The 25,690-nt window shown below is 41.1% G+C and overlaps 1 long non-coding RNA gene across 2 annotated transcripts; it reads right to left on the bottom strand.

The window, feature by feature from the left end:
* Positions 1–2,000: 2,000 nt before the first annotated feature.
* LOC115337335 lies at positions 2,001–13,217 on the bottom strand. Of its 2 annotated transcripts, XR_003922094.1 has the most exons (4): positions 13,143–13,217; positions 8,701–8,841; positions 3,619–3,723; positions 2,001–2,510 (listed from the first exon to the last, which is right to left on the bottom strand). It is a non-coding gene; the product is annotated as an uncharacterized LOC115337335 (long non-coding RNA). The 2 variants fall into 2 exon arrangements; XR_003922092.1 differs by lacking the exons at positions 8,701–8,841; positions 13,143–13,217 and having other exon boundaries at positions 3,544–6,042.
* Positions 13,218–25,690: the final 12,473 nt, after the last annotated feature.

Genomic DNA, 25,690 nt, shown 5'->3' with positions numbered 1-25,690 from the left:
CACTATTTCTTGTGCAATTTACATCTCATAAATCCTTACCAGAGTAAAGCATTGGCAATTTGAAGACCCCATTGAGGACTTTCTGCCTTCTGTTGAAGACATGGTGTGTCGTGGTTTAACACCAGCCAGCAACTAAACACCACACAGCCACTCGCTCACTCCCCTCTGGTGGGATGGGGGAGAGAATTCAAAGAGTAAAAGTGAGAAAACTTGTGGGTTATCTCAGATAAAGACAGTTTAATAGGTAAAGCAAAATCCACATGTGCAAGCAAAGCAAACCAAGGAATTCATTCACCACTTCCCATCGGCAGGCAGGTGTTCAGCCATCTCCAGGAAAGCAGGGCTCCATCCCACGTAACTGTTACACAGGAAGACAAACGCCATCACTCCGAACGTCCCCTCCTTCCTCCTTCTTCCCCCAGCTTCATATGCTGAACATGAAGTCATAGGGTCTGGAATACCCTTTGAGTCAGTTGGGGTCAGCTGTCCCAGCTGTGTCCCCTCCCAACTTCTTGTGCCCCCGCAGCCTACTCGCTGGTGGGGTGGGGTGAGAAGCAGAAAAGGCCTCGACTCTGTGTAAGCACTGCTCAGCAGTAATGAAAACATCTCCGCATTATCAACAGTGTTTTTAGCATGAATCCAAAACACAGCCCCATACTAGCTACTATGAAGAAAATTAACTCTATCCCAGCCAAAATCAGCACATGGTGTAAACTCTTTTTTGAGATAATTCCATGGTTGCTGGAAAGCATAGTGGTGGTAGCTCCAAAGAAATACTGGGTCAAAAATTGTTCAGATTGAAGATTTCTAATGGTGTTTGCACAAATTAACATGTGAGATACATATAGTTTTGCTAGTTACTGCTCTCTGTCTGGGCAACAGCCAACTATTGGAGGAACATGTGCGAGCCTTCAGGATTTGGGGCAGGCAAAGGTGCACTGAGCAGCGAATGAGGCGCTGGAGTTACCCAGTGCAGGGTTTGGCCTCTGCGAACCATGAACACAAGAGGGTGCTGGTTACTCTATGGAGACTTTTGCTTTTGGAAATAACTTTGTCCCAGTTTTGAAATGGAAAAGCTAGAGGGAAATATGCTGCCCTGAAGAGCTATATGCCGGGAACTGAAGAGACATGATCAAGGTAAGCAGTATGCATAAAATCACAGTTACTCAAATAAGCTTCCTTAACAGTACTGAAGTGACGGATAGTATGTCTTTATTGTTTGCATCCTTCTTCATCCTTTCTTTACCCTGTCTAAAGTCAAAGAGAGTAGTATTTAAAAAGGATGCAATCTCGTAGCATCATTACAGCTGGTCTGGACATTTGGATAAAGCAGCTGCAGAGCTCTCCCAGGTGAGGCTTTTGCAAAGTCACCCCTGGTCAGAAGTAACACTGCAGTGGAGAACTTTCATGCCACCCAAATTCTGGATGGGCTTTTCTACTCCCTTTTGACCTGCTTTATGACCTCTTTATAAGAATATGCTCATCCAAGCACTGTTAAATATTTATACAGGTGAATTCTTACATCCTGTTCTATAAACTCAGCAGAAGATGGAAGCAGCAGAGTGTGTGTACTGTTTGTTGAGATATTGCTGGAGAATAGTCTAGCAACTGGTAGAGAAATGGTCACATCAGTTTGCTGCAGTATGTATATTATGCCTGAAAATGGGATATCTGCATAAGTGAGTAGCCAAGAGCCCAGATTAGCAACCATCCAGCTGATGGTTACTTCAGTAAACCCAGTACATTGCCTGAAGAGGTACTGCCTGAATTAAAATTAGTCCAAATGATACACACTTTGAAAACAATAGGCATCTAGAGATAGACATGAGCAATTTGTTGTGCTCTTAATGATAATATCTTATGAATGATATGAATTTATTTACCAGCTTTTTGACTGTAAAATAGGGATGTAAGAAATGTAAGAAATGCTGGCTTTATTCAGAAATTGTAGCTACTCCTTTTTGTGCTGTGTGAAGGAATGAAAGAGATGTTTATTTGTGTTTGTGCTTTTTTGTGTTTATTGTGGTTTGAGAAGGACTGATTTAGAGGTTGGAAAGTTAACTGAAGAATAACTTGGTACTGTGTTAATTTTCAAATATATTAAGTAGATCCTTACCAAGATATTTCAGAATTGCTACTGTGCACACACACACATACTTATCTACCTATGAATCAATCAATAAACCTTTCTGTATACACACATGCATATAGGTCAGCAGCAGATATAAGCAAGTTTCATCAGGTGACGGAAAAGGAGGAAAGAGCCTTGAAGATTTTCCTTCTGTGGATGCCAACTTTCCTCCAGTTCCTTCTTGTTCTTGAGCAAACAGAACTACTTTCTTTAGTACCATTATTAACCTTGTCTTGTCTTTCCCAAGTAAGCGTACGTTTTCCTCCTTGAATGGCAATAAGTAGACAGTTTCATTCCATTTCCTACTCAGTTATGTCCATTTTCCTCTTCCTTACTCTCCAGTTGTGCATGTATTTCAGCACTGGAAAACTTTTCAGCTCTAAAAGAACACAAATGCAGCAGTGAATACAAAAAGTGAGCTTTCACAACTTAAGTAGGTAACTAATCTTAATAATCAGTTAATAGTGTAGAAACCATCTATCAGAAATAATACAACTTATCCCTGAATAATTAAAGATCAGACATGCTCCACAGAGCTGTCAGAAGCCATGAATGAAACTAGTTCTAGGTACATCTAAAATACTTAATGCTAGGGAACATTTGTCAGTGGAGCTATCAAAACCTGAGTATTCTTCAAGTACTAGCATGAGTATGCTTTTGGAAACAATCTAAGAAATTACTTGGTTATGAAAAAGCATGTTTTAAGACCAACAGCCAACCTAGATTCAAATTGATTTATGTAATGGAGGGGTAGCTTCACCTTGCCATCTTCTGTATTTCCAATTGCACTCATTATGGCATGCTGGCAAAATCTTTGTCATTTACTGAAAAAATTTACAAGGTAAGAAGCAAACTGTGGTTGACAAACGGCTTTCAATACAGTGCTTCGTTTGTGGACCATTTCTTGTTTTGACTTATGCGGTAGGTCTGTGTGTGCTATGAGAGAACAGTTCTAATCTCCCCCTAGAAAAGAAGTTTTGCAGTTGATCTGGATGAGGATAGGCCTTTCTCTTCCAGAACAATTTTGACAGCTACTCTTTGGACAAGTCAACAGAATGAAACAAGCAGTTTGTTTTTATTTGTGCCATGATCACAAAAGTATGAAACAACAGAAGCCTTTGTTCTGTGCCTTTTCTTGCCTCACTGCATATCTCAATTGTGGTAGTAATTATCAGGTAGCAGGGCAGGGTAAAATCAGTGCTATATACAAATGCAGTCACGTGGAACCAGGTAGAGATTCTAAGTGCCAAATGCAGTCCAGAGGATAATGGGATCACTGGAGATACAAAGTCTCTTTGCTTCCTCCTCCACTTATTTCTGAAGATACTTTGTGTTACTAGTTTTCAATTACCTTTTCCTCCTCCCACCCCCCGCTGTTTTCCTATTTTGGACAACCTTTGTGCTATATTTACAGTATATTTCCATGATCACAGAAGCCAAGGTTGCCAACTGCTGTTGAATCTTGATGACTAATGAAGGTCACCCACTGGTCTGCCTCGTGGAGTGCTAATGTGTTGCATTCCCCAGCTCCCTCCTGGGCGAATTCTGTTCTTCTCTGGCAACACAAAGAGGCCTCCAAGTTCCCTCTAGTGCTGTCTCAAAGGGAAAGCAGAGTATATAAGTGCCAGTAACAAGGAATATCTGTTAGGATAGTAAGTGAAGCACAGTACCTGAGCATTTTTAAGGATTGTAGTTCATAAAAGAGAAGTTCTAAAACAGACCTCATTAACAGCAAACTTAATTCCATGGCTGTATCTTCATCCTAAACAAGGATGGAACAGTAGTTATGCTGACACCAGCAAGGTCAGAATCTCACCCCAGGCCCTTGCCTTCCCCTTCCTTATAATTCTGCCCAGTCTTGTATTTGGCAAGAAAGATATGGATCATTTACTTTGTTCCTGTTCAGCTCTTTTCTGCACCGTTTATCATTCTCCTGAACATACCAGACCGCCTTTAACATAATTTTTAAATCTAAACACATACAAAACAAGTTATATGTAAAAAGTTACCCTTTACTTGAAATGCACTTATTGAGAATGCTTCTTATGATACAGTAGATATGATTTACAGTATCTATAGTATAGTAGACATTGTTTCTACAGCACAGTTGTTTCCTACAGAAAGAATAAGATTTTGCCATAATTCATCTCTCTTCACAGAATATGCTTATTTCTACATAGTTTGTGGAGGATAAGGCTCAGTATTGTTTAGACTTTTTAGGCTCAACAGGTGTATTACTAAAATATTTCATTGTGTAAAGTTGCAGCTGAAACAAAAAGTTTCAGTACAGCTGAATTGCAAATTTTCAGAAATGCCAAGTCACAACTTTTCAGAATGTTTAAAAAATTTTAACTTCTTTGCCCAGTCCAGCAAATGTCAGAAAATTCTAAATGCTTCACAAGATGTGAGTTTTGGTTTCCAATCCATTTGTATTTGAATGAAATCCAGTTTAAAGCAGCAGACAAAAGAAAATGCCTAACACGTTAAAATAAATACCTAAACAGTTGCTTTTCTGATAAACTCTGGGAATTTATAATATTATACAATGTCAGATTATCATCAAAAGCATCCTATAACATGCTGTCTTTTGTAAGGAATGCTGCTACATTCTGTCTAGTTAACTGGTTAAGGCTTTAGTCAGTTCAGTCAATACCCATACCAAAACTTCATGATCTGCTGCTGAAATGCCTTATTTTTCAGAGTGAAGGGTATAAGAAAACTATAGTCTGCATGTCAGTACAGATCCAAGAATGTCTTGCCCAGGTTGATTTTACAAGAACCATCTTTTTTAACGTCTTGAAGTGATGAGGTAGGAGTAACATGTTTGCATTATGATAGTGACATTTATTTGGGAGGAGGGTCAGACAGAGTGTTTGATTCATGGAGGGTTTTTTTTTTTTAAATGTGACTCCAAATTAGAAAAGAAAAAGCTTACCTGTCTTTTGTTGGCCTGTTACTAAACACTTGAGGATTCTCAAATGGAATTATATTAATTTTTTCCTTTTAAATTTGGAGCTGCAATTTTCTGGGTTTTTGGGTTTGGCTGGGTTTTTTTGAGACCTATTCTAATTTAGTTGGTTCATGAGGTGACACACAACAGACTTAAGGCTCTGAAGCAGTTTTGGGATGAAAGAAGGCTGCCTGCCCACAACTGCAAGACTATTCTGAGGGTCACCGCTCTATCATAATACAGACTACACAATTCAGCAACATAATCATAAACAGAGCTCAAAATGAAAGAGCTGCCATGAAACATCTATGAAATATCAGTATGCAAATGTAAAATAACTTCTTCATTCTTAACAAATGCAAAGGAGGGGAAAAAAGGCAACTACTTTCTTAAATGATGCTATAAGTTTTAAAGACTCTTATCTGCACCTAAATTGAGACAAAAAATACAGAAACTATTCCAGTGTCACATTTAGTGACCTTAAGTTGAAAAAAATACAAATAGCTTTTGAAAAATCTTGCAAGTTTAGAGGAGAGTAGGGAAAGGAAAAATATTGTGAGTATATGTCACACTTAAGAATTGTGACCAAAACTGTCTTAGGACATGCAAACTATCCTTTAGGCAGAAACTTTTATTTTGCAAGACCCAGGACCTGTTATTTGGATGGTTACGCAAAACCTGGGCTTTCCTGGCACTTGCATTACATTCTATATCCACTGCTTATTAGGAAGAAAAACTAAAAGGTATTGCCTAGAAACTCATCAGCAAGGAAGTACATTCCCTGCAAATCTGCAATTGCCAGACATACAGATAGTCATACCCTGGCTTAAGACGGGAGTCAATGGCACTGTGCTGGGTTAGTATGCTACTCTTCTAAGCCACAGCTGTTGTGGAAAGCACAGAAAAAGCGTTTTCTAAACAGAGAAGCATTTGTTTTTGATGAATGCTGGGAAAGTTAATTTGTTTTAAATTTTAAAAAGTTTAAGCTTTTAAACATTAGCAAAACTGCCAAAAAGATTGGAATTTTTGTTTCTGATGATAAAATATCAAGCCTAAATTCTATTGAATCTATTGAAGACAGCAGGAGTGCAATTTTATTAAATTCAAAGTGTACACTGTGTGTTTAATAACCTCCTTTACATTTAGGATAATGCAATCTTCAAATGGGTATATTTTACCTGAACTTGAAAGAATTTCTGTAAAAAGTAAGACAACATGCAGACAGCAGGTCTATGATATTGCCTAAGCAAGTAAAACTTGCACCAGGAAGTACAAAGTATGACCCATTCTGTTATTTTCAGAGTTAAGATGATCCTGAGGCAATGAAAGAGAAACGCGGAACCAGTTCCATTGCTAGCATTCAGATACCACACTAGTGGTATATTTTGGTTAGGACTGGAATATTGTGTACACATGCTTTAAATTTGTTCCTTGAAAGTAATGAACAATGGCACTTTAGCAGATTTCACTAAGCTCCAGCCAAAACACAGCATTTAAAAGTCAGTAATACAGAGGTCTGAGTTCTCTTCTAAGGTTTGAGAAAGATGAGTTATATCTTTTTGTCATCTCTGCTAGTGAGGTGCTAGAGAGAACACTGGTTCTACAGCAGTTACCTGAGGACTTGATTGCCACTAAAATGAAGACCAGATCATTATAATTGTTTTCCTGTATCAAACACCTTTCTCCATTTCTCTGTAGTTCATTCTAACAGGTTGGATAGCCTCCCACCATTTTTTCCTTTCAGAGAACCAAGTAGGATTTATTTTATTGCTAGAACAGTAGCACTGATAAAAAGGTCCAGTAACAACAGGCTAGGCACTCAAATAATGGGATGATACTTGTTGTTAGAGAGCAAGAAATCATCTTGCCACAAGAAAGATGACAGCTACTCTGTGGACCCATGGCAGGCTTGGGGCAGGATAGGAAGCTGAACTTCTAGTTGTGTCTGCATCCTGCTTTAACAACAAAAGTAATGATGTAATGTGCTTTGGCCTTCAGACCTTGTTATTTATATACCAGATTAATTTCAGCATGGATCAGGAGAGGAGAATTCTGTATGTTTGCAAGAATGATGGAATTTTCTACAACTATATTTAGTGCACTGTTCTATGTTTGTGATCATGAGTGCATTAGAATAATAAAATGAGAAGTTCATAGATTACCTGTGTGACCTCCCACTGCAGATACATGGCTTAAGCGTAGAGATTTAAAAAAAACTGAATACTAGATAGCTGAAAGTGATAGGAACATTTAACTTGCAGTCCTTTTGTTATGGTCGGTGCAGATACTAACTAACCCAAAGTAAGGTTTAGCAGTGACAGAACCTAGTCCTAACAGATTTATCATTTTTTTTCATATACAGGTCAAACTCAATACTCGAGTGACAGAAGAGTTGTGAGTGTAAAAGGACTACTGCAAATGTACACAACCTGGAAGCAAGCTCTGCTCCATTATAGTTTTTTAAAGTAGCACTACTACTCCTGATCAAAACTCTAATTTTAGATTCTCTAAGAAAAGCAGAACTCTGATTTTGTGAAGTAACATCTTATGTAGAAGAAGTATGTGTAGCAATTTCATCATTCATGTTATTTATATTTTTCTTGAGGTTCCCTGTACAGCAATCATGAGACCTTCTTCAAGATCAAGTTTTACTGTTTTTTAATTCTTATTTAAGTTTTGGAAACAGATCAGTGAAGTGCAGCTACATCATTTCTTTAGTGGGTGCTCGTTCATTTTTTGGCTACCACTGTATTCTCATTGCTCAAAACCCTTTACTAGATGGCTCTTAAGACAAAGAACAAACATTAAAAGTGTATAGGGAGGGAGTATATAATCAGAATTAGGGAAAAAATATGTACACAGAATTACTGCTATGCAGGCTGCTAACTGACAACTCATAATCTCCCTGCAAACATGCACAGGTCAGGCAGTGAAACAGTCAATTCTTGTCCTGTCCCCTGATGGCCTCCCCAAGCCTCCCCAGCCCCTTTTTTACTGCATCTCTACACTAAATTTTTCAGAGCAAGTTAAGCTTTTTATCATTTGAGTAACAAAAAATCCTTTCAAATTCTGTCCCTTCTTCAGTAGTTATACAACTAATAAACACTTGCCACATTGACTCAAAAGCAGGGCCAGAAAAATGACATTTCAAGTTATCTATAAAGACTAAAGCTGTTTCAAATGCCCATTACAATGTAGAATTTCCCTCTGCTGCAAACAGACAGGAAAGATGACAATATGTTGGCATAGCAGGTTTTTAGGTCAACAGCTATGCCAACATCTTGCCTCCCCTCCAGCTCTGCATAAAGGAACTTCTTGGAAGTACATCTGTGGGAATTGTATAATCTTTTACTGCAATTTGTTTGATCTGAAATAGAAACCCAAAATTTAGGCAGAAGCTTCACACTGTTATGTAAAACATCTGAATATCAATCTCACAATACAGTGTACAGTAACTCTAATGTGAGTTGGTTTTTACTCCTTAGGCTATGAAATCTAACAAAAAGCCCTGACAAAGGGCCCAGGTTTTAATTCTGTGCCTGTAACAGTTGCAGAGCAGAGACAATAGTTTGCTTAACTATTTTTCATAAAGCAGTAAGGTCTTCCAGACTTTCCTTACCAACGCACCAACAAAATCCAAGCGGGAGGATGGTCAATCTAGAGATGAATCCTATATACCATAGTAGAAACATATTCTCAAGTGACTTTATTTTAAATACTCATTTTCTGGATTTGGTCAGTCTCTTTGTCCTAGATTCACCTAAACAAAAAAGTGATGCCAAGGAAAAGATTTAAAACACAAACATTTGCTGTTATAAAAATACATATGCAGCTTCATTCATACTTAGAAATCGCACTGCCACCTTCTTGTAATCTATTTCCATTTGCACAAATATTTGCAAATGGGGTTTTTTGGGCAGCAGATTTGCCAAGGAGACAGATTTTCAGGAGGAAAGTGGTAGTCGTTACAAAACCAGAGACAGTCTCATGCAATTTACTTTACCCACAGTGCCACACTTCTGCTGTTTGGTGGTTGGCTTGTGGTTTTTAAAATTTATTTTAAACAAAAGAGGGGCAGGGGGGGGGGGGAGGGAGAAGGTATTTTAATATATTTCTGTTACCATGTCCCTGTACAGTGCTGATGCTGTACAGTAGCCAAAATGGCAAGACTGAAACCTAAGAGTCTAATAAGCTTAAGGACATTTGATAACTGTATCTAGAACATGTTGACTAGGTCAGTCATTCGCGATACCAAACGTGTGTGTTACTGAACAGGCAATGTTGTCAACTGTGAGAATTGTCAACTGTACCTTTATTTTTCATTTCCAAAGTGTGTATTCAAACTTGACACCTTAATGTTATATCAGCATTGGGGAGCTTTTTTTTTTTTTTTTTTTTCAGATTACTACTGGATTTTTGGGGATGAGGAGAAAAGCAGAGGAAATGTTATTTATTTACATTGGCTACAACATCTTTAACAAAAGACAAATGCATTTATGGTCACCAGACACCGTGGTAACATAACATTTTGTAAGTAATCTGTGAAGAAGCTGTGTTCCGGTAAACGCATTCAAAGCTGTGGTTGTTGCACAATGTAGCCTCCTTCAGGTGTTACTGTGCTATCAATGATCAAGTCACTTAACGATATACAACCCAGAACTGTCCCAAAAGAGGAGTGAGGACAGGAAGGCACAATTTTCTATATTACATAAATAGAATAGAAAACATTATGGAACTAAGCACTTGTGGTCTTATCACATTTCAAAATACCAAAAGAGAGCACCTTTTGTTGTCCTTGTTAACACTTGTGTCTTTAATTAACATTACAATTAGCATGCAAGCTGTCATTGTCTTACACAATTGAAAGTCTGTTTTTCCACCAATTATTCTCTTGTAAGAAAACAGTGCAGAGTTGAAGACACTACATTTTAAAGAGTCCCTTTGGAATTATTTTCAAATCCAGTTTAAGGAAAAGCTCTTAAATCTACCATTTGGAAATATTACCAGTGAATTCCACTAGAATTTTCCATTTGGCTTACTGTATCTCAGGATGGGAAAGACTTTTAGTTCTTCAAAATGGGTAGCAATTTGTAAGTTCAGAATGTTTATTTCATAAAAATTGTGGATATACAGAAAAAACATGTTTACTTGCCTATTTTTTGTTTGCTAAGCCCTTCTGCCTTTAGAGTTTAGGTTATATTTGAAGCAGGTATGTTCATACAAAACTTTTCTTTACCATTACCTTATGTGAGTATGGTTATGTTAAAACGTCTGCTATATCTCTGCATTTGCTTACGCTAACAACTTTTCCAAAACTTTTTTGAATTGAAAACTGCCTATATTTGGGATCTGATTCTGCAGAATGTTTGCATGTAAGTGTACTCACATCAATAGAGGGTTTTTGTACTCTGACATGGCATATAACAAACAAGAATTAAACTAAACAGCACTGTCAGCAGACAAGGGTGTGTTAGCACTGATCTTCTCTGACCTGCCAATCTGATGTCTCATACAATCACTTCTGTCCTAACAAAGCCTGTTGTTTTGGAGGGCAGTGCATGAACTGCAGCTTAGTCTGGACCTACGCCAAGGGAGGTATTATTTCAAAGCTGCATATGCTAGCTGTGCCACTAACCCAAAGAGTCTGGATTTGGCATGCTGTGATAACCCAAAACGTAATCGGTTCAAAATACCGGCAAGGCTATGCTTTGCAGCAGCAACGGGCTGCCGCTGCAAGTTAACGTCCCATTTGAAAAACCCATCAGTGAAACTGAAACAGAGCTGTGTAAAGCTTGCAGAACTACCATGAGTAGCTTGCAGGACAGGGCAATTCTGACAATCTGCTGATAAAGTACCATTGCTGCCACAGCTCACTTAAGACAAAGTTTACTGTGAAAGAATAAAGGAAGCTGTAAATAATCTAATATAATTAATGTTTTTTGTAGATTTCGTAGATTTCTCCACAGACCCTACTAGCTAACAAGACAAACATGTTAACTACCTGGCAATGCCACCAAATGCACAAAGCAAACCAGCTGCTGAATGAACCATTTTCTGATTATGTAGAAAATTTAATTGTAACTGATAAAAACAGAGATGGGATGGGGGAATGCAGACGGTGCATTTTTCTTAACGACTTGCCAACTTCATCTGTTGTCTCTGTTAAAAAGTTCAGTAGCAGTACACAACTTCAGTATGGCGAGATAAGAATATGAGAGGGGAAAGCAGGCAGGCTACAGGCTGACTTGATTTGATGCATTAAAGCCTCTCAGACTTTCTCAGACTGCTCTTCACAGTTTTCAGACATGCTGCAACACAGGAGCAGGGAAAAGAATCAGCAAAAGTGGTTGAATCAGATGAAGAATCAGCACCTCACAGAAGCAGTCATAGGTATCTTGAAACAAAGGGAAAACTCCACATGAACGTTGCAGGCTAAGCTTTTGGGAGAGGAGAAAGGAAGGGAGAAATAACCATTGTTGATACTGATTCACTGGGAACCTTGCAGTAGAGAAACACAAAGATGCCTTCCAACCCCAGCATCACCTGCTTATTGTGTATAGACCTGCTCTGAGCAGGTTTAGACAACCAGTATTTAAAGTGCTGGCAGCTGCCTGGAGCTTCTTCTATGATAGGGCTCCCACTATCAGAACCAGTAGCTGCACTGGCATTAGCAGTGTGTGTGTGAGGGAAAGCATCAGGAGAAAACAGGCAGCCTTAAGGGCACAGTTTAATCCCTGTAATTATGCAGGCCTGGTAATGTAAAGGTCTGCAAACAAATTCTGAAGCTCCATAAAACTGGGAGTTTGGGACATTCCCTGAAGGATCTTTGTTTTAAAAACAAGTATTTTGGCAGCCTCTGACATGCATTATCCATTTCAGTATATTTTCTCACTAATTATAGAGAGACTATGCCTAATTTCCTCAGAATAATAGCCTGAAATTTCTAAAGATAAGAGTCTGTCATAAATTGACTTAATTGCATTTTAATTAATTTTCATTTGTTGCACTGGCTAAAGTATTTTTTCCCATTAAATGCAGAATAAGCACATTTTTGAAGGAAAGAAGTACTTTAGTTCAAGGAGACCAACCCAACATATGCACACACAACACTGCTGAAGAGTAACACTCTTAACTCTACAGGACTGGTGAACAATCAGGAGGTGCTCCAAATTGTAGGGGGACCAAGGCCAAAGATGTGGCAGCTCTCCTGTGGACTGGGTTCCCAAAGAATGTTTGGTAGATTTCTGAAAATCTGAAAACATTCTGCACCAGGAGGAAGACGAAAGAAACGAGCAGGCAACCACTATCTAGCAGATTCTGCAATTGCAACCGCAGTTCGCATGAAAAGTTTTCAGGTGGGAATGCATTAATAATAAAAAAGCAGCAGCTGGAAACAGTAAAACATTGAGGAAAACCTTAAGTGTTGTCATATTTCTTTAAAAAAGATTCATACTTATTCCTCCCTCACACCAAATTACTTGGCCATAGAGGATGTTATAAATTATTCATCCAGAAATACTTATCCACTTATTGCAGTATAAAACACGATTAGTTCCAATTGGATTTGACTGAATAGAACTGTCCTCTTCCTGCAAATGCAGGAATCTTCCATACTAATTTTTCCATTGGTATTCTTCAGGCTAAATTAAAAAATTCCTGTTTTTTCTCCCCTGCTCCCAACACCTGTGAGACTACTCCAGACCCTAATTGTCGTGGTTTAAACCCAGCCAGCAACTAAGCACCATGCAGCCACTCTCTCCCCCTCCTCAGCTGGAGAGGGGAGAGAAAACATAACAAAAGGCTCGTGGGTCGAGATAAGGACAGGGAGAGATCACTCAGTGAATTACCGTCACAGGCAAAACAGACTCAACTTGGGGAAAATTAAATTAATTTATTACCAATCAAACCAGAGTAGGGTAATGAGAAATAAAACCAAATCTCAGAACACCTTCCCTCCACCCCTCCCTTCTTCCTGAGCACAGCTTCACTCCCAAATTCTCTACCTACCCCTCCAGCGGCATAGGGGGACAGGAAATGGGGGTTACAATCAGTTCATCATACCTCGTCTGTGCCGATCCTTCCTCCTCAGGGGCAGGACTCCTCACACTCTTCCCCAGCTCCAGCGTGGGATCCCTCCCACGGGAGACAGTCCTCCACGAACTTCTCCAACATGGGTCCTTCTACGGGCTGCAGTTCTTCACGAACTGGTCCAGCATGGGTCCTTTCCACGGTGTGCAGTTCTTCAGGAGCACACTGCTCCAGCGTGGGTCCCCCACGGGGTCACAACTCCTGCCAGAAAACCTGCTCCGTGGGCTCCTCTCTCCACAGATCCGCAGGTCCTGCCAGGAGCCTGCTCCAGCGCGGGCTTCCCACGGGGTCACAGCCTCCTTCGGGCATCCCCCTGCTCCGGCGTGGGGTCCTCCCCGGGCTGCAGGTGGAGATCTGCTCCCCCGTGGACCTCCATGGGCTGCAGGGAGACAACCTGCCTCACCATGGTCTTCCCCATGGGCTGCAGGGGAATCTCTGCTCTGGCACCTGGAGCACCTCCTCCCCCTCCTTCTGCACTGACCTGGGGGTCTGCAGGGCTGTTTTCTCTTACATGTTCTCACTCCTCTCTTCGGCTGCAGTTTCTGTGCCCCAGCAACTTTTTTTTCCCTTCTGAAATCTATTATCCCAGAGGCACTACCACCGTTGCTGATGGGCTCGACCTTGGCCGGCGGCGGGTCTGACTTGGAGCCGGCTGGTATTGGCTCTGTCTGACACAGGGGAAACTTCTAGCAGCTTCTCACAGAAGCCACTCCTGTACCCCCGCCCCCCGAAACCTTGCCACACAAACCCAATACACTAATCCACAACATTTTCCTGCGCGGTCTCAAAAGATGCAGCAGATTACAGAGCCTGCTGAAAAGATTCCAGTTAATTTCTGTGGGTTTTGAATTGAGCCTCTTAGGTCTACATGTGCTTTTTGTTGTTGTTTTTAAGGTATGTCTTGATTTTGCATCTATGAAATAAATTTTTAAAAAATTGATTCTGCAAATTTTTGTGGATCTTTACATCTCCATGCTGAAGTTGGCTAAGGTATGAATGATTCTCATCTTCCCCCACAAGTGAATATATCCATCTCTCTGATAATTTTTTAGCTCAAGCTATAAAAAACCTAAAACTACTTTAAAAAAATCCAGCCTCAGCTCCTTTGATCTTTGCAATGGACATTATTTCAAGAGCTGAACTGATCTTCTATAAATTGTAATTTTTGTCCTTAAAATACCTAACTTTCTGCAGGTGGCTGTGGGAATAACAGAGATACATTACATAGACTGTGTCTTTTGAGAAGTTTTGTTATCTGTCTTTCTCTGGATACTGAAAAATGTGCAGTTTCAAAATCAGAGATTAGTTGGAAGATCCCAGATTAAAGCATCCCATGGAGGCCTGGTTTCTCAGATTTTGCTGAATTCTAAGCCTCTGGGAGAATCAGCAACCTTAAAGGGGGCCCCAGAACCAAGGAACTGAGGTGTGTGAGTTGGATGGGTTTGTCAGAGCATTTAACTAGGCAGCACTGAACTTTGACACACTAGTACCTTTGACTCCACCTGATAATGAATAAGCTGACCCTTACTCAGGTGTCTGATTCTAACTATTCACTTTCAAAAAATACTGACCTGTTTAAAGACAGTGTACCTTCAGTTTAAATTCATTCACTTACATTCATATTTATGCAGATATAAATAAAATACTTTTTATCAATATTAGAGGTAAACAATACACTTGGCATATTCCAATGGTAAAGTCTTGTCATGGTTTAACACCAGCCAGCAACTTAGCACCACGCAGCTGCTTGCTCACTCCCCCCACCCCCCCTCCCCACAGTGGGATGGGGAAGAAAATCGGGAAAAGAAGTAAAACTTGTGGGTTGAGGTAAGAACAGTTTAACAGAACAGAAAGGAAGAAAATAATAATGATAATAACAGTAATAAAATAACAACAACAATAATAAAAGAATTGGAATATACAAACCAAGTGATGCATAATGCAGTTGCTCACCACTTGCCAGCCGATGCCCAGTTAGTTCCCAAGCAGTGATCCACGCCAGGCCAACTCCCCCAGTTTATATACTGGACAAGACATCACGTAGTATGGAATACCCTGTTGGCCAGTTTGGGTCAGCTGCCCTGGCTGTGTCCCCTCCCAACTTCTTGTGCCCCTCCAGCTTTCTCGCTGGCTGGCCATGAGAAGCTAAAAAATCCCTGACTTTAGACTAAACACTACTTAGCAACAACTGAAAACATCCGTGTGTTATCAACATTCTTCTCATACTAAATCCAGCACACAGCAGCACTATACCAGCTACTAGAAAGAAAATTAACTTTACCGCAGCCAAAACCAGGACAAGTCTGCAACACGAAGAAGGACTTTGAACCACATTGCTTATGAGTTAGATGGAAAGAAAAACAATTTCAGTGGAATCAGCTAGAACTGAATAGCGTCACACATAACTAGCCAAAATATCCAATGCTACAGATGCACCAATACTCCTGTAGTCCTTATTTATAAAAGAAATCCCTATGATTTTAATGTCAGCCCTTGTATTAATAAATACTTGGACTAAAGCCATGGGTTTTGAACTCCACTGCAGGTGAGGGATGCAGCTCCTCAAATAACTTATCAAATTATCTGTAAAGTCCTTTCACTATGTCAACTTCTAAAAGTTAAAAGTGATACTACACTTTCAGATATTTAATTCTGTTTAGCTAGAAAGTCATCATACCTGTAATCCAAAATTGAACTACAAACTTATAGGAGATACCAGTAAAGTAAGTCACATGATTAAGCAGGAAAGTAGGCATAGAAGTATTTTTCTAAAAAATTAAATCAGTAATTTTTTAAGATCAAACATAGTGATGACTGCCATCAGTAAATCTGGTAAAGCTGTTTACCACAATTATGTTAAACTTCTTACCTGTCTTTATGATTAAAAAATTGATACAGTAGGAAGAATTTTGGAATACAGGGTCCTTAGTTTTTTCAACCCTATATTTGAATTCCAAATTGGTGTTACATGAACATCTCTCCTCCTTACTGGATTCCAAACATCCAAATTATTTAGCAGCTGACAACTCAGCCTTCTGGGTAAATGGGATTTTGCCACTGACTGGGTGGAAGCAAGGACAGACTAATGTTTATGTTTGGAAGTCACAGTGTGAACGAAACTGGAATCAGGCAACAGTATTCCACTCCCTTGTATGAATTCTGTCCTTCCAGCGCACTCTGTGAGGCATTAGTATGTCATGGGAAATAATAGGTTGCTACAAAAAAAAAAAAAAGAAACACGAAGTAGCTCAGATTCTCCAAGTATTTCTCTTTCTCCAATGAGAACTGATTCAGTTAGCTAATGTGTAGCAAGGTGCAATAAAACGTATCTTAAATAAATTGCTAGAATTGAGGTCAGTGATGATGCGAAATTCTACAATCTTTAAAAAGGAACAGGGCAATCTATAAGCTTATATTAAATTTAGCTTTGTCCCTGGAAGACTCATATTTTAATAATGAAAATAATGGGTTCTTTTTAGGAGTATCTTGAATACTGCTAGTGTATACTTCCACAGTGAAGGGGACCTAATGGATAGCTTCTCTATCCATGGCTTGACAAGATAATCATCTTTCCTTTCATCTCCAAACAAAGTTTGATATGAATGACAGATAACAGTCTTAAGTGGAATGACAAGGGTAAATGCTGTTTTGTGAAAATGTAAGCCAACTACATACTTGTATATTCTCTATTGGCAAAGAGCAAGCCTTGCCTACTTCCATTATTTGTTCAAATAGACTAAGATGAAGCAGTTTTCAAGGCACAATGTAAAAATTCAAATGTGCTGTAGCAACATGGAAGCATTACCCACATTGTTCTGTTCATCCAAACACCTTTGTTACTACTGCTGTCCTAAAAAGGAAATCCCCACTTTGTATGTGATGGTGTAGGATGCATATACTGAATATGGGATATGGTAAGATAATTGACAATGGCTTTGGTGTGTAAAATTATATTGAACTGCACCGTGATGTATCACTGCTGAACTAAGGGCTCAGCTGGGTCTGAACAATAAATCAAATGTGTAACAAACTACTCTCTCATCAATAGGTTATGATAACTAACAAAAGACATATAGAGCCAATAAGCAGAACACAGTGATTTGTTAAGAATGCCTAAGCCTTTTGTTATTTCGACCCTGTGGGTTTCACTTGGACTGCACAGTAAGGCATATATAAAAACACTTGCATGCATATAGTGGCATTAGTTATTGACCTTCTGCTCCTCCTCAGTTTAACAAATGAACCACTAAATCTGGAAATATAAATCAGGTACATCAACATGAGGTATAAATTGTTCTGCAGCTCACAGGCTGTCAGTTGTTCAAATTATTCGACCCATTTTTTGCACTCAGTGTAGAAACCAGAAACTGATTCCTGAAGATAGGAAAGCACTGAAGTTACTGCAGTGTATTCCTCAGACAAGTATATAACATGCCTCAAGTTACCTTTGCATTATGATTGGTTTGTATTAGCCATAACATTTGTGAAACGTTTGTATTACCCACCATATAAGTGACTGTTGTCACCTTTTCTAGTTCACAGACTGGGAATTCCAGAACTGCACCCTGTTACAAATGAATGCAAATGCATCTATCTGTCTTACAAGGAGTCAAAGATTTGAAAACACATCATTATTCATTAGTGATTTTGCAACCAACATTTTTTTAAATTAATCTAGTTATAAAATCAATTATTCTCTGTTCTTTGCTGGTTTGTTTTACTGTTCCTGACTCTATCTATCTGAAATTGTCTGCTGCAGTTTAAAGAAAGGTGTTAATTACTATTCCTGTGTAGCTTCTTACAGGGGCAGGTGTCTTGCAAATGTGTTCTTGCAATTTAAAATGTTCTTAAAATAGCTTGCTGTGGGCAGCATATTCCTAAGTAGGTCTAAGAAACACTGATTAAGTAAAGCTCTCTACTGTGTCAAGAACATCTTTATTGGAAAGAAATTTGCAAATTAACTGGCGTTGATCTGGATTTCTGATTTTTAAGTATTGTTTAATCCTGCTCCAGGCCAATCCATGGCAGTTTCGTTTTTCAATTCTGGGCTCAGACCTTTACAGTTTGCTGCACATAAAGCTGTCCAATGTCTACTGCAGCACTGCCTTTCTCCCCACTTATCCCACGACCTACATTTCAGACACTGCCGGTAAGGATAGGACTGGTTACTGGAAGTTTAGGTGAATCAATGATGATATGCTGGGGACACAGAAATTTTTGCAAGAATTGTGCATTTTCTTGTATTTTCTGTTTCTTTAATGTGGAGGTTTTGAAGGAAATAGATATAGTTCAATAACTTGGCAATTCTGAGGCAGAATCATAGGGAAAAGGAAAGGTTTACCATAATTAGCCAATAAAAATTGTTTGGATAGCACATAGGAATTACTCTTCTTCATGCAGAATAGATTAAAGAACCAATCCCTCTGTACAACTGGTTAAATCCAGCAGCCTCTAAAGAATATGTTTCTGGGGAACACAAGTAGTGTGGCTGGTGGATATATACACTGAATCCTATCTATGATGCAACAGGTGTTATTACAGACAAATTTCCAGAAAGAACGATCATTTCTGCTGAAGGATTCCTTGGGCAGTCATTGCTGGCAAAGACTCTGAGAGGTGAGTGATGTCAAGACCAACACAGTAACAAAAGAAAAGTGATTTTATTTTTCTTCCTGTCCTGTTCAGAAACATGACAAGATTTTTACACTCAATCAAGTGTTTTCCAGATATCTGAGCATGACTAATTTTGCCAGAATAACATTTTAGCATGAAGTCTGTGCAGTTAATGAATTGCTTTATTTGTTGCACCCAGCAACAGAAAGATTCGCCTAAAACAGTATCCCATTGAAGAAAGTCTGCATAGCTACTGCCAGGGAATGTTAACCTCTAAGTGGATTTTGAAAATAATTCCATGGTGTTCTGTTGTATATATGGAGCTACCTTCTCTTTTTACGTCTACTTGAGTAAATCTACAGAAAACATATTGACTTAGTCCTTGTTTGGTTCTTTGGAAATTAAGGGAGTTACCATTATCTGAATTTTTAAATTCTAAGATAAAAGAATGAAACTTATGAAAGAGTCATTTTAGGCATATATTTTATATAAAAAAACCCACCTACGATGGATTGAAATTTTCTCATTAGTTTTGTCATGTATTAAAGTAGGTTATACACATGTACACAGTCACAGGAAGAAACAGCTTTTTTCTTCTAAATCATACTAGTTAATTAAACCAGGATTTGGTGGTCCTAAGATCTCCATCAACAGATTTCTAAACACCTCTTTTGTGTTGTAGTCACGCATTCAAGAAAAAAAGGCATCTTACCAGTAACCATCAATGCTGCATCTATTTAGTATAAATATTGACATTAGACTCTAGTCTTATGGGTTTGATTTTTTTCTTTTTTACTGAATTTAAGTGCCAATGTATGTTTGGTGGCTTGTGCAAAGAATCTTTAAAATGCATTCTGAGAGTAACAGGGTAATAGTAATAAAGTTCACTGCTCATTTGCTCCATTTTAGAAATCTGACCTTACATATTTTATCCTCAGTAATTTTCATCTCCTGGTTATCTTGAAAATTTGTGAATACTATTTGTAAGAACAACTGTATTTTACTACATGAAGTATTGGCTTAATTCTTCTGAATGTCAGGGCCTTTTTGATAAGTATGTCTGTGGAAATGACTAGTGCATCGTACTTTAGCAGATCACATCTCAAGAGATATTTACTGCCAAATATGAACTTAGTTTTTTAATTCACTGACTTTCAGAAAGAAATTTGCATTTGTATTAACAATAGTTCCTAGCTCAAAGCTCACATAGTATCTTTTCAAAAGATTTCTACCTTGTACAGTCCATTCAAAAGACTATGTTCTAGGAAATCAGTAAGCATGGTACATGAAAGTACAGACTTTGCTCTGCTTGTTGCAGAAGTTGCAGGCTTTATGTGAATTAAGTACAAGGGCAGGAGAAAGGAAAAGAGTGATCTTGCTGTACAGAGATTGAAAGCCCTATTGGCAAACTGAATTCCTTCTCAACTCTACATTTCCTATGCAAAGCTGGGACTTGACTCCTTTCAAAGCTTTTCCAAGTGCCTACTAATTGTTAGCACTTTGTTTTCTGAATAGCCAGGATGAAATACACAGAGACAGACCAATAGATGTGAGGAGACACTCCGCTTTGCTGCAGAAACAACCACTGAAAGGATTTCAAACCCAGCTAGGATACCCAGAACTAGTAGGCATCTGATGGTATTTGCCCTAGTATCTACCCAAGATTTGCAGGGCTTGTGAAATTGAATTAGTTTGTTTCGAGACGCTCAGAAATCACACACAATGCTTGCACTAAATGCACATTTAGGAAGAAATTTTAAAAATGGTCTTTTGTGCACAGTGGATAAAATTAAACAAATCCAGGACCTGATTAAATAAATCAGGTGAGGCATATAAAAAAAGTAGAGAATAATTATTTCTCCAAATGAAGATGGGACTCTAATAGGAGAAAAAGAAGTCAATTTGCAGCAATGTCAAGCTTGCCAACAGATATACAGGCTTATAATGCATGTACCCGGATCCAAGGCAGGAAGAAAATGAGTCTGCCTATGCTACCAATACTGGTATTTCTTAACAGGAGTTCTTGCCTTTGCAAGTTGTAAATCTCCTTTTTTTTTTTTTTTTTGGTCACAACAGAGAGATGTGATTTCTTCTAAAAGAGAATGGCATCTGTCCTACATTATTTTAAAACTTGTACCAACACCTCTACTAACACAGAAAACAGGCAGCAAAAGACAAAATCCAGAGAAGGAAGATTTACTAACTGTACAGTAGGACAACACTATCCTTTTAGCATCATGTTTCTCTTAAAAACAAATGGGAAACTTTAAGAACTCATTCATCTGCCCTATTATCAAACTTTTCATAGCTCCTTCCCATAAAGACATTCCTCCATCCACTAACCTTTCCTCTGATGGGAAGTTTTCACAGCATCTGTTCCTCAGCCAACTGTGCATCACTAACAAGCGAGGAAGACAAAGACACAGAAGAGACAGCCAGAGCTATTCTGAGCTGAACCCAACATTAAATTCACCTGTATTGTAAAGGCAAATTCCTTTGTCTTCTTCCCTCAACCCCCTCAAAGAACATCCAAACTCACAGTATTATTTTTCACTGAACTGTACTTCTATTGTGGGTTCTGGGTTGCCAAGAATAAAACTTTGCTTGGATTCCTTAATTCTGCCCATCCTGTAACTCTTCCACCTTCCAGACATGTTACTTCTTAAATCATGGGAAGGGATGCAGTGCTTTGTTGCTCTGGCCAGAACTTGACTATCCTCCCTATTGCTTTTTAAGAAGCAGTTCTGCTTAACTAGTGGTTTCCTGAGAAGACACAGTGATAGCCACACAGGTTGCTGAGATAAGTGGAAATAACACAAGAAAAGGAACCCCAAATTAAGACAACAATTAGGATTTACACAAGGATTTCTTTTCTACTCACAAATATAATTTCTTTCACTTCTTCCAGAGCTGTGTTTTCTCCTTCTGTTCACAGCTCCTTCATGCAATACTCTTGCACTTAAAAAAAAATAAAATTGCACATACTAGAACAAACGTTAGTCCCTTATATGAGATTTTAGAGTTGTAAGAAGCCTCCAAAAGGAGGACAGCTTGCTTCATTTCTTGGAATAATTTTGGTCAAACACAAAGAAAGAAACTTCAAGACAAGGCACTGCTCAAAACTAAGCAGGGACAGGGCTGCTTCCTGTAGCTCAGGACAACACTGGCTCATCCTTTGCTGTGTGGCCAAGCGTCCCAACGCACTGACACACACCACCTTAAAGCAAAAATCCTGATTCTATTCCCAGGCTACAAACTCTGTAACTGCAGAGTGTGCTGCAAATATTTAAAGCAGCCTGTTTGCTTTTCAAAGTTAAAAAAAAAAGCACAAAACCCCTGCCGCAACTACTTGCACAAAGTCCAAAATCTGAGGTGAATCTTTGCCTACGCTGTCGCCTACGAGGAGTGGACTACTGCCTTGAAAACAACACTTACCTTGTTTCACTCGATGGCGAAAATCCAGTCTTGACTTTAAAGGTGTAAAACTCATTCCCTATGAAGCAAAGTTTTATTTAGATCGAGGATTCAATCACAAATTTGGCTAATTATAATTGCTTATCTAACTTTTCTTTATTCCTCCCCAGACCAGATGCAGAAAGCATTAAAAAAAAATCCATGGCTACACACAACCATCATACCTGGTTTAGAGTCAAACTGTCAAATACTGAAGAATTAAAGATTATGCCTGTTCAGAATAGACTTTTGCTAGTCAGGTGGTATAGAAGTATAATTTTTTTTCTCCTGCTTGTACCTAATGCTCCTGCACATGGGCTCAGATGCTCCTCAGCATTTAAAGTTACAGAAATCTTTTCTTTTTAGAAATGTATTGAGAAGGTATTTTATTCATCACTAGTACAAGTTCTATCTTGAAATAATCTGTATATAAATCTCCTCTTAAAACTATGTGTCCCTGAGTACACATGCAAACACTTAATTCTCTTTTAATGCTACTATTTGAAGAAGTTTTCTGAAAAACTAAGCTAAGTGAACTTAAACTGATGTACTACCAAAGGGAAGTTGGATGATGAGGTTACACTGCAATAGACTTCAGGGGTTCCTTCTTAATACAAAAAATGAAAATCAGAGATTTCAGCAAACTACGGGCTGCAGGTCCATAGCCTCCACCACTGTCTTGCTGAATTAGAGATCTCAGCTGATGAAGATGTCAGCGGCAGTCTGTATCAGAAATGTCTCAAACACGCTACCACAGAATAAATACTGGCTTAAAAAAAAAAAAAAAAAATTGAAAAAATATTGCTAAAGTAGCTCATAGACAAAAAGGGAAGTGTATATACAGAGAAAGAACAGCAGGAAAGCGCAAAATTTTGTAGTGTTTGTACTTTTTTGCTTAGTAAGAGCACAGCCTTCAGAAATTCATTGTACTGTGGCCTCAACTCCAGTCATAAGAATGAAAGGATTCAGTTAAACATGATGGAGGATCCCTCGTGCGAGTAAAAAGCAGTACGTTTGACAGCATCTATAGGAAGAGAGACTTCAAGAGATCTGCACAGGGCTAAACATAAGCAAGCGTGAGATGAAACAGCACGTCCTACGAGTAGCTAGCCATGAAGTGCAGCAGTTGGCCTGTGAAAGCATTTACCTTAAACCACACGTGAGAACGACGGCAGGGTCCGGCTGTGGCTTTATCCCTTTCCCCATTATTTGGGTAAGCGAAATTTATTCTTTAATCCTTACCGTTCACTCCTTAGGCGCATTCCAGCTAACCCGATACCCGTTTGACGTTAGCGCAACGACTGTTTATCAGGAAAGTGACTTTTAGTACTTTGACTCTCCGGCCGATAAGAGGAGCCACCCCCGCGCCCGGGGACGCCGGCGGGAGGGAGCCGAGTGCGGCGGCGGCGGCCGCCGACGGGCCCGGCGAAGCCCGCGCCCTTCCCCGGGCACCTCCGCCCCGCCGGAGAAGCCGGTTACCGAGCCGCCGATCTTCCCGCCGGCTCCCCGCGCCCGCTTAAAAGGCTGCGGGACGGGGAAACCTCGGTTCGCGCCGCCTCCGGCCACAGGCGTTGGCAAGGGGCGCTCGGGTGTCGGTCGTCGCCGGCCCGCCGGGGCCGGTCCCGGTCCCGGTCCCGGTCCCGGTCCTCCTCCGCGGGACACCGCGCTCCTCCCCCTCCGCACCAAAACGGTCCCCGGCGGGACGGCCGCCCGGCGGGAGGGCTCCCCCGCCGCGAGGGCTCCCCGCCGCGGCTCGCCTCCGCCCGCGGGAAGCGAGGCCCGGCCCGCCCGCCACGGCCGCGGGCCCCGCGCCGCCCCCGGCCCCCCTCGGGGGACACCGACGGTGGCCCCGCGCGGGCGGCGCCGCCCGCCCCGGCCCCCGGCCCCGGCCCCGCGGCGCGGCCCCGTCCCTACCTGCAGCGGCGGGCAGGAGAGCCGGGCGAGCGGCGGCGCGGCGGGCGGCTCTCCCCGCCGCCGCACACCTGCCGCCGCCGGCCCCGCTCGCTGCCCGCGCCCGCGGGCGGACACGCCTCGCCCCGCCGGGGCGGGCGCCGCCGTCAGGCGGGGAGGGGCGGGGGCGCGGCGGGAGGCGCTGGGCCGGGGGCTGCGCGCCGGCGGCGAGGGGCCGCCGAGGGCCGGCTCGGCCGCCTGCCCTTCGTCTCCCCCCCCCCCCCGCTTGCCGTCCCGTTCTCCCCCCCGTGTCCCGCCTCGCCCCGCTCGGCCCCTCCTGTCGGTTTGTTCGCTTTCTCCCCTTGAGCCGCGCTGCGTCCCCGCCGTCACTGCCCGCGCGCGGCGCCAGGCCTCCCGCGCGGCTGAAACGGGGTCCGTGGAGGGGACCGGCCTTGGCAGCACCTCCTCCGGGCAGCCGGCTGCCGACCGGGAGCGAGTTTCCTCCCGCAGGTCCCGGCCGCGGACCTGCCCCTCGCTCCCAGCCCCGCCGGCAGGTCCCGCGGGGGCGGGGGCGGCCAGCAAGGAGCGGGCCTGCCTGCGGGTCACTCGGGACCGCGGGCCGCGCGAACGCCCCCGCAACAGGCGCTCGGGCTTCGGGGGTTGCGCCGGGGCCGGGCGTTGCACCCTGTCGCGACCGCGGCTGACAGCAGGGAGAGCAGATTTCCTGCTGCGGGCTGACAGGCTGTTCGTACAGGCGGTATACACACGCACGAGAATGTGTATACCGTCAACTATAGGTACAATTTCAAACACGTACAGCTCGAGCACAATCTTCCCAACGTTGAGCGTTCATCGGCTTTTGCCACTCTCGGTTTATTTTAGGGCAACTAGCAAGATGCTGCAGCCTACGCAGAAGATCAACACCGCTGCTCCTTTCTACAGTTCTTATGGTAGTAAGGGCAACCACATCTTAACTATTTTAATTTTTTTCTTTTTTTTTTAACTCAAATGCCTTGGGTTTTGTACGTGTAGAAAAAAACGTCACTCAGAGGACCTGCCAGTACAGTTGGGAAGCGCAGACAAATTTTTGGACCTGGTTCCTTGTCATGGTTGAAAAGAGGCAGCAGAATGCAAGATTAAAAATAAAAAGTTAGATACAATTGTTTAAGTAATCCATTGGGCGGCTCGAGAATAAATGTAGTGAACACCTGTGGAGCAGAGCAGGGAGATAGGTGGGTTTTGTATCCTGTTACTCATGGAAAGGGAACCCTCACGATTTCTCTCCACTGCTGTTTTACTTGCAGTCTGAGTTGGAAAGTTTGGGCTAAAACCTGCAATACAGAAACGCTAAACAAAAAATTAAAGTGTGACCTTCACAGGAACACTTCCATAGGAGATAGTCAACTCTGTTGGAACTGTCGTTCCAAAAAGTACACCGGCATACACCATAGAGAAGCATGCTGCTAATTAAAAATCATGCTAATTTCTAAATTTAACTACATTTGCTTCCAATACATGCTATTATAAAGCCGTGATTAGGCAAATATATTTTTCTTTATTCCAGT

The sequence above is a fragment of the Aquila chrysaetos genome, chromosome Z (assembly GCF_900496995.4).
Source record: "Aquila chrysaetos chrysaetos chromosome Z, bAquChr1.4, whole genome shotgun sequence".
Lineage (NCBI taxonomy): Eukaryota > Metazoa > Chordata > Aves > Accipitriformes > Accipitridae > Aquila > Aquila chrysaetos.
This window is presented reverse-complemented; position numbering and strand designations above follow the sequence as displayed.